General features: G+C 51.2%; 1 pseudogene; it reads left to right on the top strand.

Moving 5' to 3' along the window:
- Positions 1 to 10,495: 10,495 nt before the first annotated feature.
- On the top strand, positions 10,496 to 11,747 carry LOC144180602 (uncharacterized; annotated as a pseudogene).
- The last annotated feature ends 1,042 nt before the right edge of the window (positions 11,748 to 12,789 follow it).

Genomic DNA, 12,789 nt, shown 5'->3' with positions numbered 1-12,789 from the left:
CATCATCAGCACCCCATCAGAGGAACGAGCGAAAATGTACGCCAACATCAACTCCCTCACGCTCCGTGGACAGCAGTATGAAATTGCAGCTCACGTCTCGGCACCAGCCAACACCGTTGTCGGTGTAATCTTCAATATTCCCGAGGACGATACTCCAGAGCAGATCATGAACAGCATTTGCAACTACAACCCGGATCTTAAAATACTGGACGCCAAAAGGTTGAACTCTTCCAATATGGTCCAAATTCTCTTCGACGGCATGCACGTGCCCTATTGGATCCGCTACAGGGCGACTACCTATCGCTGCAAGCCGTTTCGGAGGAAGACAGAGGCCTGCACAGCATGTTGGCAGGCCGGACACAGACCAGATGTGTGCCCGAATTCGAACGCTCAAGCTCGTTCCCGCTGCTCCAGCTGCGGCACAGTGAACCCCGCTGAAGCCCACCTCTGTTCTCCCAGGTGCATCGTCTGTGAGGGCCCTCATGTCACTGGGACTGCGGATTGCCCTAAACGATTCCAACCGCGCAGACGACAACCAACATTTGCCCAGATCGTGACTGAAGGCCACAACATCAACAGGACCCCTGAAAAGGACGCCGAATTCCCGCGATCACAAGACAAACCAAAGGATAATCCCACCAGCCAGGCCAACGACGCGGGACCCAAAACAACTGGTGCCAACTCCTTCTCGCCCCGCCGCCGGGTCACCTCGTCAAAACCCGAACTGAACTACGGAAAACAGGTGAGCTACCCTAGCGCCTCCCACCCTGGCTCGTCACACCCGCTCCCGCCCCTCCCTCCCTCCCATGACATCCTTAAAGAGCTTAACGCCATTAGGGCGGAAATGACTCTCCTTCGCCAGGAGAACGCAGCACTCAGGCAGGAAAACCAATCTCTGAAACAGAGAATTACTGCTCACATGGAAGAAGCTCCTTCTCCCTCTCCCAATCCCCCACCCCCCAAGCGTAAGGCAGTTGCAGACGACTCCCAGTCCGCTCCCGCCTTGTCGGACAGAGAGGAACTGGTGGGCAAGCACCTTACCGCTATAGAAGACTCATGTAAGCAGGCGCTCCTGGAGCAAAAGGCAGAATACTCCAACTTTTATCAAGCTCTGCAAGGCAATCTCTCCGTTGTTCAGGCCAACATTGAAGAACTACGAACAGAACTGCACAATTTCATGAGAGAAATTTTTGCCCGTATTAACGCTCCCACGGCCCCTCCTGCGGTGAACCAGCCCCCTTATGACACCACGTATGAGCAACAATAAGGAGATGCTCCGAGTCTGGCAGTGGAATTGCAGAGGGTACCGCCGGAAACGCCCCAATCTGCAGATGCTCATTCAGTCTACGGAGTTACCCCCTGTAATTATTGTCTTACAGGAAACAGGCACTGCAGTTAAGCTTCCGGGTTACAAGGCGTTCCAATGTATAACCAATCCAAAAACGGCGGTCTTGGTTCAACGGAATGTGCCAGCTCAAAGATCTCAATTCGATAGCGTTGATATCGCACATGATCTTGTCGTCTTATTTCCCCCTAAACGAGATGCACTTAAGATATACATACTTAACGTATACAGCAGCCCCAAAGATACTGGGCTCAAATTTGGTCACTTATTTTCTCTCGCTAAGCAGGCAGCCCAGAATCACATGCTGATCATAGCCGGGGACTTCAATGCCCCTCATACTGCTTGGGGATACTCTCACTGTACAAAGAAGGGTCGCCTGCTATGGGAACAAATACAAGCACACAGGCTTGTTATTGAGTCAGATTCCTCGATCCCCACCAGAATTGGCAATAGCGTACAAAAAGACTCCTCCCCAGACCTCACTCTCACTCACAAAATCAAGCGCTGCCATTGGACCTGCACTGATTCATCACTGGGCAGCGATCACTTAATTATTCAAACGGATATCTTCCTTGACGTTACCATTGCGCCGCGAACCAGACAAACCTATTTCACTAATTGGGATGAATTCCGCAACGTCCGTGCTGATAACACCTCGCAAGAAGTTAGCACCGACAACTTCCAGGACTGGGTAGACAGAATCATCTCCGATGCCCGACTTGTAAGCACTCGATTAGACCCAGAAATTCCTTCGGATGTAGTAGATTCCCGGCTACAGCACATGTGGGAAGCATTCAAAAGCATACAACGCCGCTGGCGCAACAACAAGCACAACCGCAAACTCCGCCTGAAGCTAGCTGAGTTAACCGAGTCCATACAAAACCACGCTGCCGAATTAGCGCGAGATCAATGGGCCCAGATCTGTGATCAGATGAAGGGAAACTTAAGTATGAAACGCACATGGTCACTTCTCAGACATCTTCTAGATCCCGAACGGTCCAAGACAACTCAGTTGAATCGACTATCCGCCATAGTTCATAATTTCCCGGGCACAAATCAGCAACTCCTCAATAAGGTACGCTCTCTTTACATCCCGACAGGCGATAGACAGGCTCTTCCGTCCTATTCAGGGGAAGCTAATGCTGAACTGGATGCGGAAATAACGGAAGCGGAGGTACGAGCCGCCCTCCTCCACATTCGCCCAGGGTCGGCCCCAGGACCAGACGGCATCACAAATAAGATGCTCCGTAATCTAGACGACCAATCTATTTCAACCCTTACAAAATACTATAACCATTTTTGGAAACTCGGCGTTCTACCCCAGTCCTGGAAGCACGCAAAAATTGCACTGATACCTAAACCGGGGAAGCCGCTCAATATTGAACATCTTCGGCCCATCTCCCTCACTTCATGCATTGGAAAAGTTCTAGAGCACATTATCCATGTTCGCCTTACGAATTATCTCAACTCTACTAATTTTCTTCCTCACTCCATGATTGGCTTTAGATCAGGATTGTCCACTCAGGATATTCTTCTTCAACTATCCCGGGAAGTAATTACCCCTCCGTCAAAAATGGACACGGCCGCTGTACTTGCCCTAGACCTCACGAAGGCATTCGACCGGGTATCACACAAGGCAATCTTGCAAGGGCTGGCAACAGCCTCCCCTGGAGAACGTACTTACAACTACGTCAGGGACTTCCTCACGTCTCGCACTGCAATTATTCAGGTCGGAGACGTCACATCAAACGTTGTTGAACTCCCCTCAGTTGGCACTCCGCAGGGCGCCGTACTGTCTCCGCTTTTGTTTAATCTCGCCCTCCTCAACATCCCCAAGAGGTTGGAAAGAATCCCGCACCTTCACTTTAGCCTGTACGCGGATGACATTACACTCTGGGCACCGAGTGGTAGCGATGCCCTCATAGAAGAAGCCCTACAAGCAGGTGCACAGGTGGTTGTCGAGGAGGCGGGTGCGGCAGGACTCAGCTGTTCACCTCAGAAATCTCAGCTCCTTCTTCTACCCGCGAAGCGTAAATCAAAAGCCCCACCGGACATAAAAATTCAGATTGGGACCAACACCGTTCCAACAGTAGAAAGTGTTAAAATTCTTGGTCTTTTCATACAGCGTAACAGATCAAACACTCAATTTATATCGCAAATTACATCGCATGTAAACCAAACTATCGGCCTAATTCGACGAATAACCACCCGTAACAAAGGACTTAAGGAGACAGAAAGACTCCAGCTGGTACAAGCTTTCGTGATAAGCCGCATCACCTACTCACTCCCTTATCTTAATGTAACAAAAACCGAACTGCAGAAAATTGATTGCCTCATTAGAAAAGCTTATAAGGCGGCGTTACAAGTGCCCATGCACGCATCCACTGCTCGACTCGAACGTCTGGGGGTTTATAATACCGCGGAGGAACTCGTGGAAGCACATCATATTAATCAACTGCGGAGGCTTTCGGCCACCTCCACCGGAAGGCACATACTAGATCGTCTGAAGCTGCACGCCCCTCTAATTACTGATAAGAGACTCCCCATTCCGCGTGGTACGCACGCGTGTCTTAGAGTCCGCCCCATACCGCGCAATATGCACCCCATTCATCACAAGGGTCGCAGGGAGCATAGAGCACGACAGCTGTGCCGGCGCTTCCCAATAAATCCAGGCATACTTTATGTCGACGCGGCGGACTATCGACACCACGCCGCATACGCAGTGGCAGTAGTCGACCGACCAAATGCCCCCCCTGTCACCTCCCTCTCCGTCCGTACCACCTGTCCCGCGACGGCGGAAGAGACGGCAATTGCACTAGCCTTAACTCAACGGCCAGCCCCCGCAATCGTAATCTCTGATTCGAAGACGGCCGTCGAAAATTTCGGCCGGGGTCTAATAACCCCGCAGGCCCTCCAAATTCTCTCCAAAAATCCACCCACCACCCCCATAGAACTGATCTGGACCCCAGCCCACACCGGTGTGGGGGGTAACGAGGCGGCCCACGCTACTGCTCGAGAACTCACTATCCGAGCGGGCCCCAGCCTTGTCCCCTCCCACGGTGCCAGATCGGCTCGAGATAGCCTCCTCAGCTATCACGACTTGGTCTTACACTACCGTCTCTCCCGCCGCGCGTTTCCGCCCGCTCATGTCAGTCTTAATAACTCCCAGGAACGCACGTGGCGGCTCTTGCAGACCGACACTCTTCCATGTCGTGCAGTGCTGCACCATATTCACCCCTCACTATTTCCCTCCCCCAACTGCCCTTCGTGCGGTGCTCTGGCCACCGTGTCGCACTCCATGTGGGCATGTCCTAATGATCCCTTCCTCTCCATAGCGTGTGACGAGCAGTGGGAGGGGGCGCTGGGTAGCTCGGATCCGGGGATCCAAATCTCCCTGGTGAACCGAGCCACCGCTGTCGCCGCCAGGCTCATGCCACCGGCCACCCCGCCCTCTTAACTGCCTTGTACAATAAAGTTTTTCTCTCTCTCTCCATCCCCCTAGTGTTTCATCTCCATTGGCAAAAACGCCAAGGCGCCAAGAATACGATTATATCCTGCATTCTTCTCGCCCTCCCCAGGTTTCCCTTTAGTGGAGATGTCCAGGGAATTTTCGGGCGCTATATGGCTGGCCGGAACAACACAAAAGAACGCCTCTCTCAGTAATGATAATGCTGTTTTATGCTCGCTGGTATGACACTGTAAGGCGACACTAGCGCCAGTAAAGAGAGTAGGACATACGCGGGGCGTTACGTGAGTAGCATTACGTGCCTAGGCAGGACCATATTACACGCTTGTGTAAGGCATACTTTGAAAAAGAAAACGTTAGGAAGAAATCCTCTGGATTTCAAGGTTATGCGGCGAATTGTTAGTTTTGGTACAGAAATGAGGCTGAATTATTTATCGAGCAGACATCCTAGAATATCATGGGCTGGTCGCCGACGCTACACGAGATCGCGTCCGAGTTCTTATCGCGGTGGTTCTAGAGAAGCCAATCCCCACGACAAAGCTGCAGGTGGCCATCTACGCGCTTCAGTGCTGCTTGCCGACCCTCTTGATGCAGTTGCAAAATAGCGTCCCGGTTCGCTTCTTCTGGGGCCTTTTTTGCGTGCGGCGTTTCGTGACCATTGCGACGCTGTTGAGCAAGCATCACACGGGCTCTCAGCGTAATAGCACGGGGAGTCAACGGCATGGTAACGCTTGCACTCTCCTAACAGGGCCTAGTTAAGCAGTATAATCAGGTAGGTGATTTCGGTAACAGGTAGTCGCTAGGAGAGTCGTCGAGGCGCAAGTAATGTGCCATAAATATGGTTTCGGCGGTATAGGTGCTTCTCATTAAACAGCGCTTGACGTCACTACACGTGCCGAAGGTTGTGTTGGCACATCCCCTCTTCGCGGATCCCACGTGCCAAGGTGAGGTCAGACAAATGTGCCTAGTGGCTAAAGCCAAAGGCCACCAGAGGGCATGTATCCATGCAATTTTCTCGGCTCCTTTACTAACACGGGTAAACACACTGAGAAACCTTCATAATGTGCCAGAATGATTTGAAATAAAAATGAGGGAGGCATTTTTCTTCTTTGGGGGCGGGGGTTACTTTTTTAGTAATAGATATTACCGCGGAGTACCCTGGATTAGTAATGTAAATTTCAAATTAACCGCGTTGGCATTTGTACACTTTTGGAGGCGGTCACGAGTTTTCGAATGCGGGAAACCAAAAAATAACACTTATAACACGCACACGAAGAATATTCGTTGCCTCTCAATGCATGATGTCCTTATCGAAATATTTTTCTGCACAAGCGGTGGATTTTGTGGGAGCACCGCGATTCTGGTTGTGGGAAGGTTGGTTTGGCGAGACCAACTACCTTAGTCCTCATACTCCCGCCACCTTCGCATTTCCTGCACTCTTTCCCCTACAAAGCAAAAGTGTCTCCTTTTTGCTTCCCTTTTGCATCATTAGCTACCACCGCTATTTTCTTCACTCTTTCCCCGCTTGCAACTGTCCCTCCAATCTCTATGCAAACACATCCTCTCCCCATCCAAGATGCCACCATCCCTCCATTACATCACAAATCTTAGACACTGTTTTTTTCTACTGTGGCTCAATACTTCACACGCATATTGCGCTTCACGAAAGGCTAAGAAGAGATGAAAAATTGCGTGAAGTAGGTACAGCATGCTACCCGGTGTACTATGATGTATGCTAGTCCTCTGCATTAAAACGCAAAGGAACGAACGCCCAGCACCGTCCATGGTGACGCCACCCACCTGTCAACGTGGGCAGGTCGCGCTGTGAGTGTCTCAACCGTTAGGCCTTCCAGTTCCAAATCATAGACGTGTGTTCGACCCCCATCCTCAATATTTCTTAAACCTTCTTTTTGTATGTCCTTTCGCGAGCGGTTTATGAAATCAGAAACACAAATATATCACGGTGAAGTGAAAAATATTTTGGAATAATAGGAGAATTTCGGTATTTTGTTTATGAGTCAGGGAGTATTCCCCGAGGAGACACCCACTAAAACAAAGACGATAAAGAATAGAAAACACATAAACGCACCGCATAGGAATACCTACATCCACTTCGGAGGACCGATGAAGACATGCCGCGATAGGATGGAACAGATATGTAGGATCATAGCTCAAGGCAGGCAAAGCAGAAAGGCAGGTAAGGGCAGCGCAAGGAGACAGGGTTCCGCAGAAGTGAACAGGTGGGACGGTGCCAGGGCGCCGACGTGACTACGCAAGTCTGGGCAGGACAGGGCCGATAAATACTTGTCCGCAGTCTCATCAGCGCACCTCCAAACCAGGCTTTGGCGATCCAGTACTGAAGAGTAGGTGCTTGTGCACAACGCCTGCGCATCGTCGACATACGCATCGAGGGGTCTCACACAACGGCAACACTTCCTGGCGCAGGTGTTGCCTCCAGTGGTCCACGTCTACCACGGGAGAAGACAACCAGCTCGGCCTTCCGCGACACTTAGGCTGGCCGCACAGAAGCGCGATCGCAGCACGAAGCCACTTCCTCCTGAACAGCTGTTCGCAGTCACGCTGCGACTCCATGTCAGGACCGGTCTTGAAGGTAGCATGTCAGTGGACACTTGCTGGGGGAATTTCTATGTACGGTGGTGGGGGACCATTTACTTTGTCTGGGTATTGACTATTAATTTTTGTTTAGAAGTTGGTTATTATGCTTTGCGGCGTTTTCAGCCGCGTTTTGTTTCTTTAGTGGTAGTTGGGGACGTAAACCCCCTAGCAGATTCTTTTTAAGTATTCTTTGGACACTAGCACTTTTCGCAGTGCAAATAACTAGACGAGGGTGTTTAGAGGAGCAACAAAGAAACATTTTTTCATAAGCGAACAACCACATCGCACATCAAACCACAAAGGAGCACACTCCAAAGCAAATCAGACCTCAAAATTAACAGATACATACATAACCCTATAAAAAAATTACACCATCTTCCCGTGGGGAACCCTGATGAGGATGCGAAGCATCGTGGCGGTTCCGTGTGGTTCTATTGTGTTGCGGTTATGTTGAGTGATCTGCTTTTTACTAGCGCCAGAGGGAATTTCGCGTCCGGGTCCACACCGGTGGCAAAGGCACGCAAGTGCTGTTGTGTTACGGTGAGTAGGCGGTGGTTCTCGACGCGCCGAAACTCGTCCATCATGTTCTTGTCGATGTTGTCTCTGTGGTAGAATTGGTAGACTCCGTCAGCTTTGGTGAGATAAACGTTGTTGACATTGGTGCACCGGCTGAGAGCAATGTACACGCCCTCCTCTTTGCAGCTTTGTCTTCTCCTCCTTCTTCTTCTTCGGCGGTTCCCCTACGGGAAGATGACGACGGTGGTTGAACGCGAACCTATCTCGTGATGGATTCTTTGGTTGGCCAATCCCTAGGGGCATCCTGCCACAATCAGCATCAGAGGTGCTGCGGACGGGGCTGGTTGAGCTGCAAGGCGCGTGGCGCTTCCCTCCACAGCTTTCCCACGGGAAATTCAGCATCCCCCTCCAAAGTTTTCAGTTCGTCGTTTCCGTTGACGTTGAGCTTCGCGTGCCTTGGTTGTATCAGTAGCTTCTTGACGTAGCTGGAATGAGTCAAGGACATAAGGCACGTTCGTAGCACTTGCTCCTGTCCCGGATTTGTAGCGTAGTGGGAAGAGCACCGCGTACCTGCCGTTGCGGCCAGAGAGGCGTGGGATCGAAACCGGGCGCCGCTAACTATTTCTTTTTTTTTATAGTCTAGTATCGCGGAGCTGTTGGTGTAAGGAGGAGAGTTGCGCATGCGCAGTGAGCGTGTGGACGGCGCCGCCATCAACGACGGAGGACCAGGCGAGCCTAAGAAATGCTCCGCATTTAAAACCAAGCCAGAAGAAAACATCCAAAGAAAATGAACATCGAACGTTCTGGGCGACGTGGCGTCATTGCCCGCAGGGTGTCGTAGGTGCTGGTGGCGATGCGAGGCGAGGTGTGACGGGCCATGATGACGTCGTCGCACGTGGCGGAACGTCGGCGATGAAGACGCTCCGTTGCCCTAGTATAGAACGGTCTGTTTGGCACCCGCCCACGATCGCGCGACGTGTAGCAGCGGACAGGAGGCAACCGGGCACGGCCGGTCGACAACGGGTCGAGCAAGAGCGGAGCGCGCCAATGTTGTGCACCTCCACGAGCCAGGAGTCGCACCTTAGCTCCAGCATGCCAAGTCACCAAGTAGACCCCTCTAGAGCTCGGGTCTCGAAACCCCGAGGAGCTTCGAGTCTTCCCCCAGGAAGTCACCCTCCTCGAACCCGCTCCGTCCTCTCCTACCTGCGTTCCCCTCCGTATGCAGCATTGTCTCACCCCTGTTCGGTTGTGGCCACCTCTGATTGGTTCATGTCCTCACCTCGTGTGGCTTGCCGTTTCTTTTTCTTCGGGGCAAGCACACTGAAGGCAATTCTCGCAGCCCGCATTGGTGCCGCGAGCCCTGCGGAGGCATGTTTCGGCCGGGCTGTCTTCGTCGCCGTCGTCACACCGAGCTTTCCACCTCACATAAGAATATTTTAAGTGCAATGCACTTCTTAAGCGACCCTGAACCTGCGTCCACCGGCGATGTCCGCGCACGTGGAGATAGGCGCGCGCAGCCTGGCCGCTGACATGGCACATACCCACGTGAAGGATTGGTTAGGAATCTCCTCGTCTACCTTGGCAACGGGGGGAGATGGGCGCGCGCTGCCTGGCCGCTGACATGGCACATACCCACGTGGGGGATTGGCCAAGAATTGGGCGTGAGAAGGGCTAATGCACCTGCTTAAAGGAGTACTGACACGTAATTTCAAAGCTGAGATCCGCTCTAGCAATCAAGTACAACAACAACACAAATAGGTGTCTGTGAATAAATGCATCTTTCTTTCTTTGTAGTTGTGTGTGTGTGTGTGATCTCTCTTTCGCGAACATTACCGAACCGCGCAAATTCAACTCGTGCATTTGAACTTTCACATTCTTCCCCTCGGGGAAATGCGGGGAATTTTTGTTTTGGGGATACATGCCTCTTTTTTACCTTCTCTCTGTTTGCCTCGTTCATCCTTCTCTTCCGGTAGAGACCCACGACAGTATTGAAAGAGCATGACAATGAAATATAAATCCATCCGCTGCAATGTAGATGAATGTCCCTTATGATAAATACAGTTGCCTAGCAAAAGGCTTCGGTATGCTACACAATATTAATTATTAACTTTTTATTTAACGCAGACTGCTGCCGGTGACTCAATGAAACAAGCTATCCGCTTGAAATAAACATAAAAGAGAGTATTAGCGTTCACGTTATTCATTCTCTCGTGATTGCAAACTCTTACTCTACGAAAGTTTCCTGATCGTATTCTCCGCTATAAATATTCAGAGTTCCCTAAGGAGTGCAAGTATCTCCGGACAAACTGAACAGAATAGAAGGTGTTTGGGAGGGGTACACCATCAATAATTACAGTAGGGAGAAATAAACACGGAATAAAAAACGAGAGCAGCGTACTCAGGATGTATCTCACATGAACATTTCATCGAATAATTTGAGAATTGGTCATTGCTGAACTGGTCGTTGCTACCGTCTTTCAATGCTTTCCCTACACCCGCCTCGGTGGCTCAGGATTCCACTTCCGGCCACCGAGGTGAAAGGACGTGAAATCATGTGCTCCGACGGAGCGGCTTTTGCGGCCCAGGCTGGCCGCGGAAACAGGGTGCAAGTAGCCGAAGAAGATTATCAGATTATCTTGCCTCAACTGCCAACCGGGCGCATTGTTGTAAAATACGGTCTTTTTTCATGCTGACGTGAAGAAACGCCCCTATCGTGTCGAAGATTTTCGGGATACGCTCGCCCGGACCGGAATGCTCTCGGATGTCGTCGCCCTTGGGGCGTACCAGATTAACCATGTCTGGGCCGTCACCTTTAACAACGCAGAAGCGACGAAGAACATGCTGGCTTTGGGCGAGCAGGAAGTAAAGGGACACCGCTGCCTCGTCATCGACCCGCAGAACCAGCAGGTGAGGTTGAAGCTTCACTGGCTGCTACAAGGGGTTGACGACGAGGACATCCGCACCGCATTCGCAGTTTTCGGGAAGGTGACTGAAGTCACCAAAGAGCGGTGGCGTGTGCAAGGTGTGCATGACAAAGGCTCAACGACCAGGACTGTTATGCTGAAGTTAAAAACCGGTGTTAAATTGGACGACCTGCCACACGAGATCCGTGTTGCGGGCGAGCTGGCGCTGGTGGTCGCCCCGGGAAGGCCCATGCAATGCCTGCGGTGTCACGGGACGGGACACGTCCGAAGGGAATGCAAGGTTCCCCGCTGCTCACGGTGTCGGCGCTTTGGACACATGGACGCGCAATGCGTTCGCACCTACGCCGACGTCGCGGGGCCAGTGGGTGGTGATGCCGCCAGCGAACTCGTCATGGACGTGAGTGAGGCTGAGGAAGCTGCACGTGGCACGGAGATCAGGAGACCAGTGGCGGAACCTCAAGCACCCACCTCCCAAAAGAGGAAAGCGTTCCGAAGACGCAGGAGGGCCAAGACGGAGCCGGGCTTCAACAGCATACAAGTAACCCTGAGGGTGTACAGCTGACGGAAGGCCACGACGGCGGGAATGTTCCGGAGAAAATGGAAGAAAGCAACGCGGCCGGCGCCACTCCAACGACGAAGCGCAGCCACGACGAGGCGGGCGACGGGAATCCTACGACCAAGCATGTAAGCAGAGAGGAACCGCCAACTAAGACGAACTTGATTCGACGGGCGTCGTTTTTGCCAAGGCCCCAAGCACCCAGGACCCAGCACCCAGCCCCGAGCACCCAGAACCGGACAATCCCACCAACGCCATCCCCGCAGCAACAACCACCCGGCTCGTGCGAGGTGGAGCCCGGGGGGCGTGTGACGACGCCATGACGCGAACAGGTACGCGCCATGCTCTCGGTCTCCTTCTTTAAAATCTAAAACTTTATGGAAGGCTCGCTAAACATCGGCACATTGAATGTCAGAGGTCTAGCTACCAAAAAAGCAAGGGCAGGTGCATCGCCTTTTAACGGAACGGGGTCTAGACGTCCTGGCCATTCAGGAAACGAAAATTGACGGAGAGCAGGAGACTGCGAGCATGGTGGACCGTTTCTCATTGCGGTATTACGCGTGCATAAGTCATGCCGTCGGCTCTTCAGCTGGGTGTGTTTTGTTTGTGAAGAAGTTGCCTTGCTTGGAGGTGCAAGCCGTGAAATCCTATGATTCAGGCAGGCTCGTCATGTGTGATTTGTTGCATTGTTCATTACTGTGGCGCATAATATGCGTTTACGCTCCGAATAAGACCGATGATAAGAAAAAAAATTTTTGATAACCTTAGGCACCATTTAACAACTGAAAGACTAGTAATAATAATGGGTGATTTTAATTGCGTGCTATCGTCGCGAAATAAATCAAGCAGCAGCCCTTTCAGAGATGCCAGCACAGACCTTCTGAGTGAACTTGTAGAAGAGCTCAGCATTGTAGACATAGCAGACTGTCTGCAGGGAAACCTTGATGTGCAGTACACCCATTTTCAGGGGTCCAGTCACGCGAGACTGGATAGGTTATATGTGTCGCTGGACTTAATAGGAAAATGTGAAAGTTATAGTGTATTGCCGGTTTCTTTTTCAGACCATTGCTTGGTGCAGTGTAATATCGGGAAAAAGAAATATAAAGCTACCTTTAACTGGGACCTCTGGAAACTAAATACAAAGCTTCTTAAAGATGAAGTATTTTCTTCTTACACCACAGATAAACTTAAAAATTTTGAGCTAAATGAGAACCAACCAATTTTTCAGAAATGGGAACTGTTCAAAGAAGATATAAAAATGAAAGCAATCGAAAGGTCCTGTTGCATAAGACACGAGCAAAAAATAAAAGAAAATACGTTACGAACGAACTTGGAAAAACTAACGAGTCTGGAAGGCAAAATGCCT

This window comes from Haemaphysalis longicornis, unplaced genomic scaffold (genome assembly GCF_048455015.1).
Source record: "Haemaphysalis longicornis isolate Haplotype H1 unplaced genomic scaffold, Haemaphysalis longicornis Haplotype H1 scaffold_4, whole genome shotgun sequence".
Taxonomy (NCBI): domain Eukaryota; kingdom Metazoa; phylum Arthropoda; class Arachnida; order Ixodida; family Ixodidae; genus Haemaphysalis; species Haemaphysalis longicornis.
Note: the sequence above shows the minus strand (reverse complement) of the source record. Positions and strands in the feature narration are given on the sequence as shown.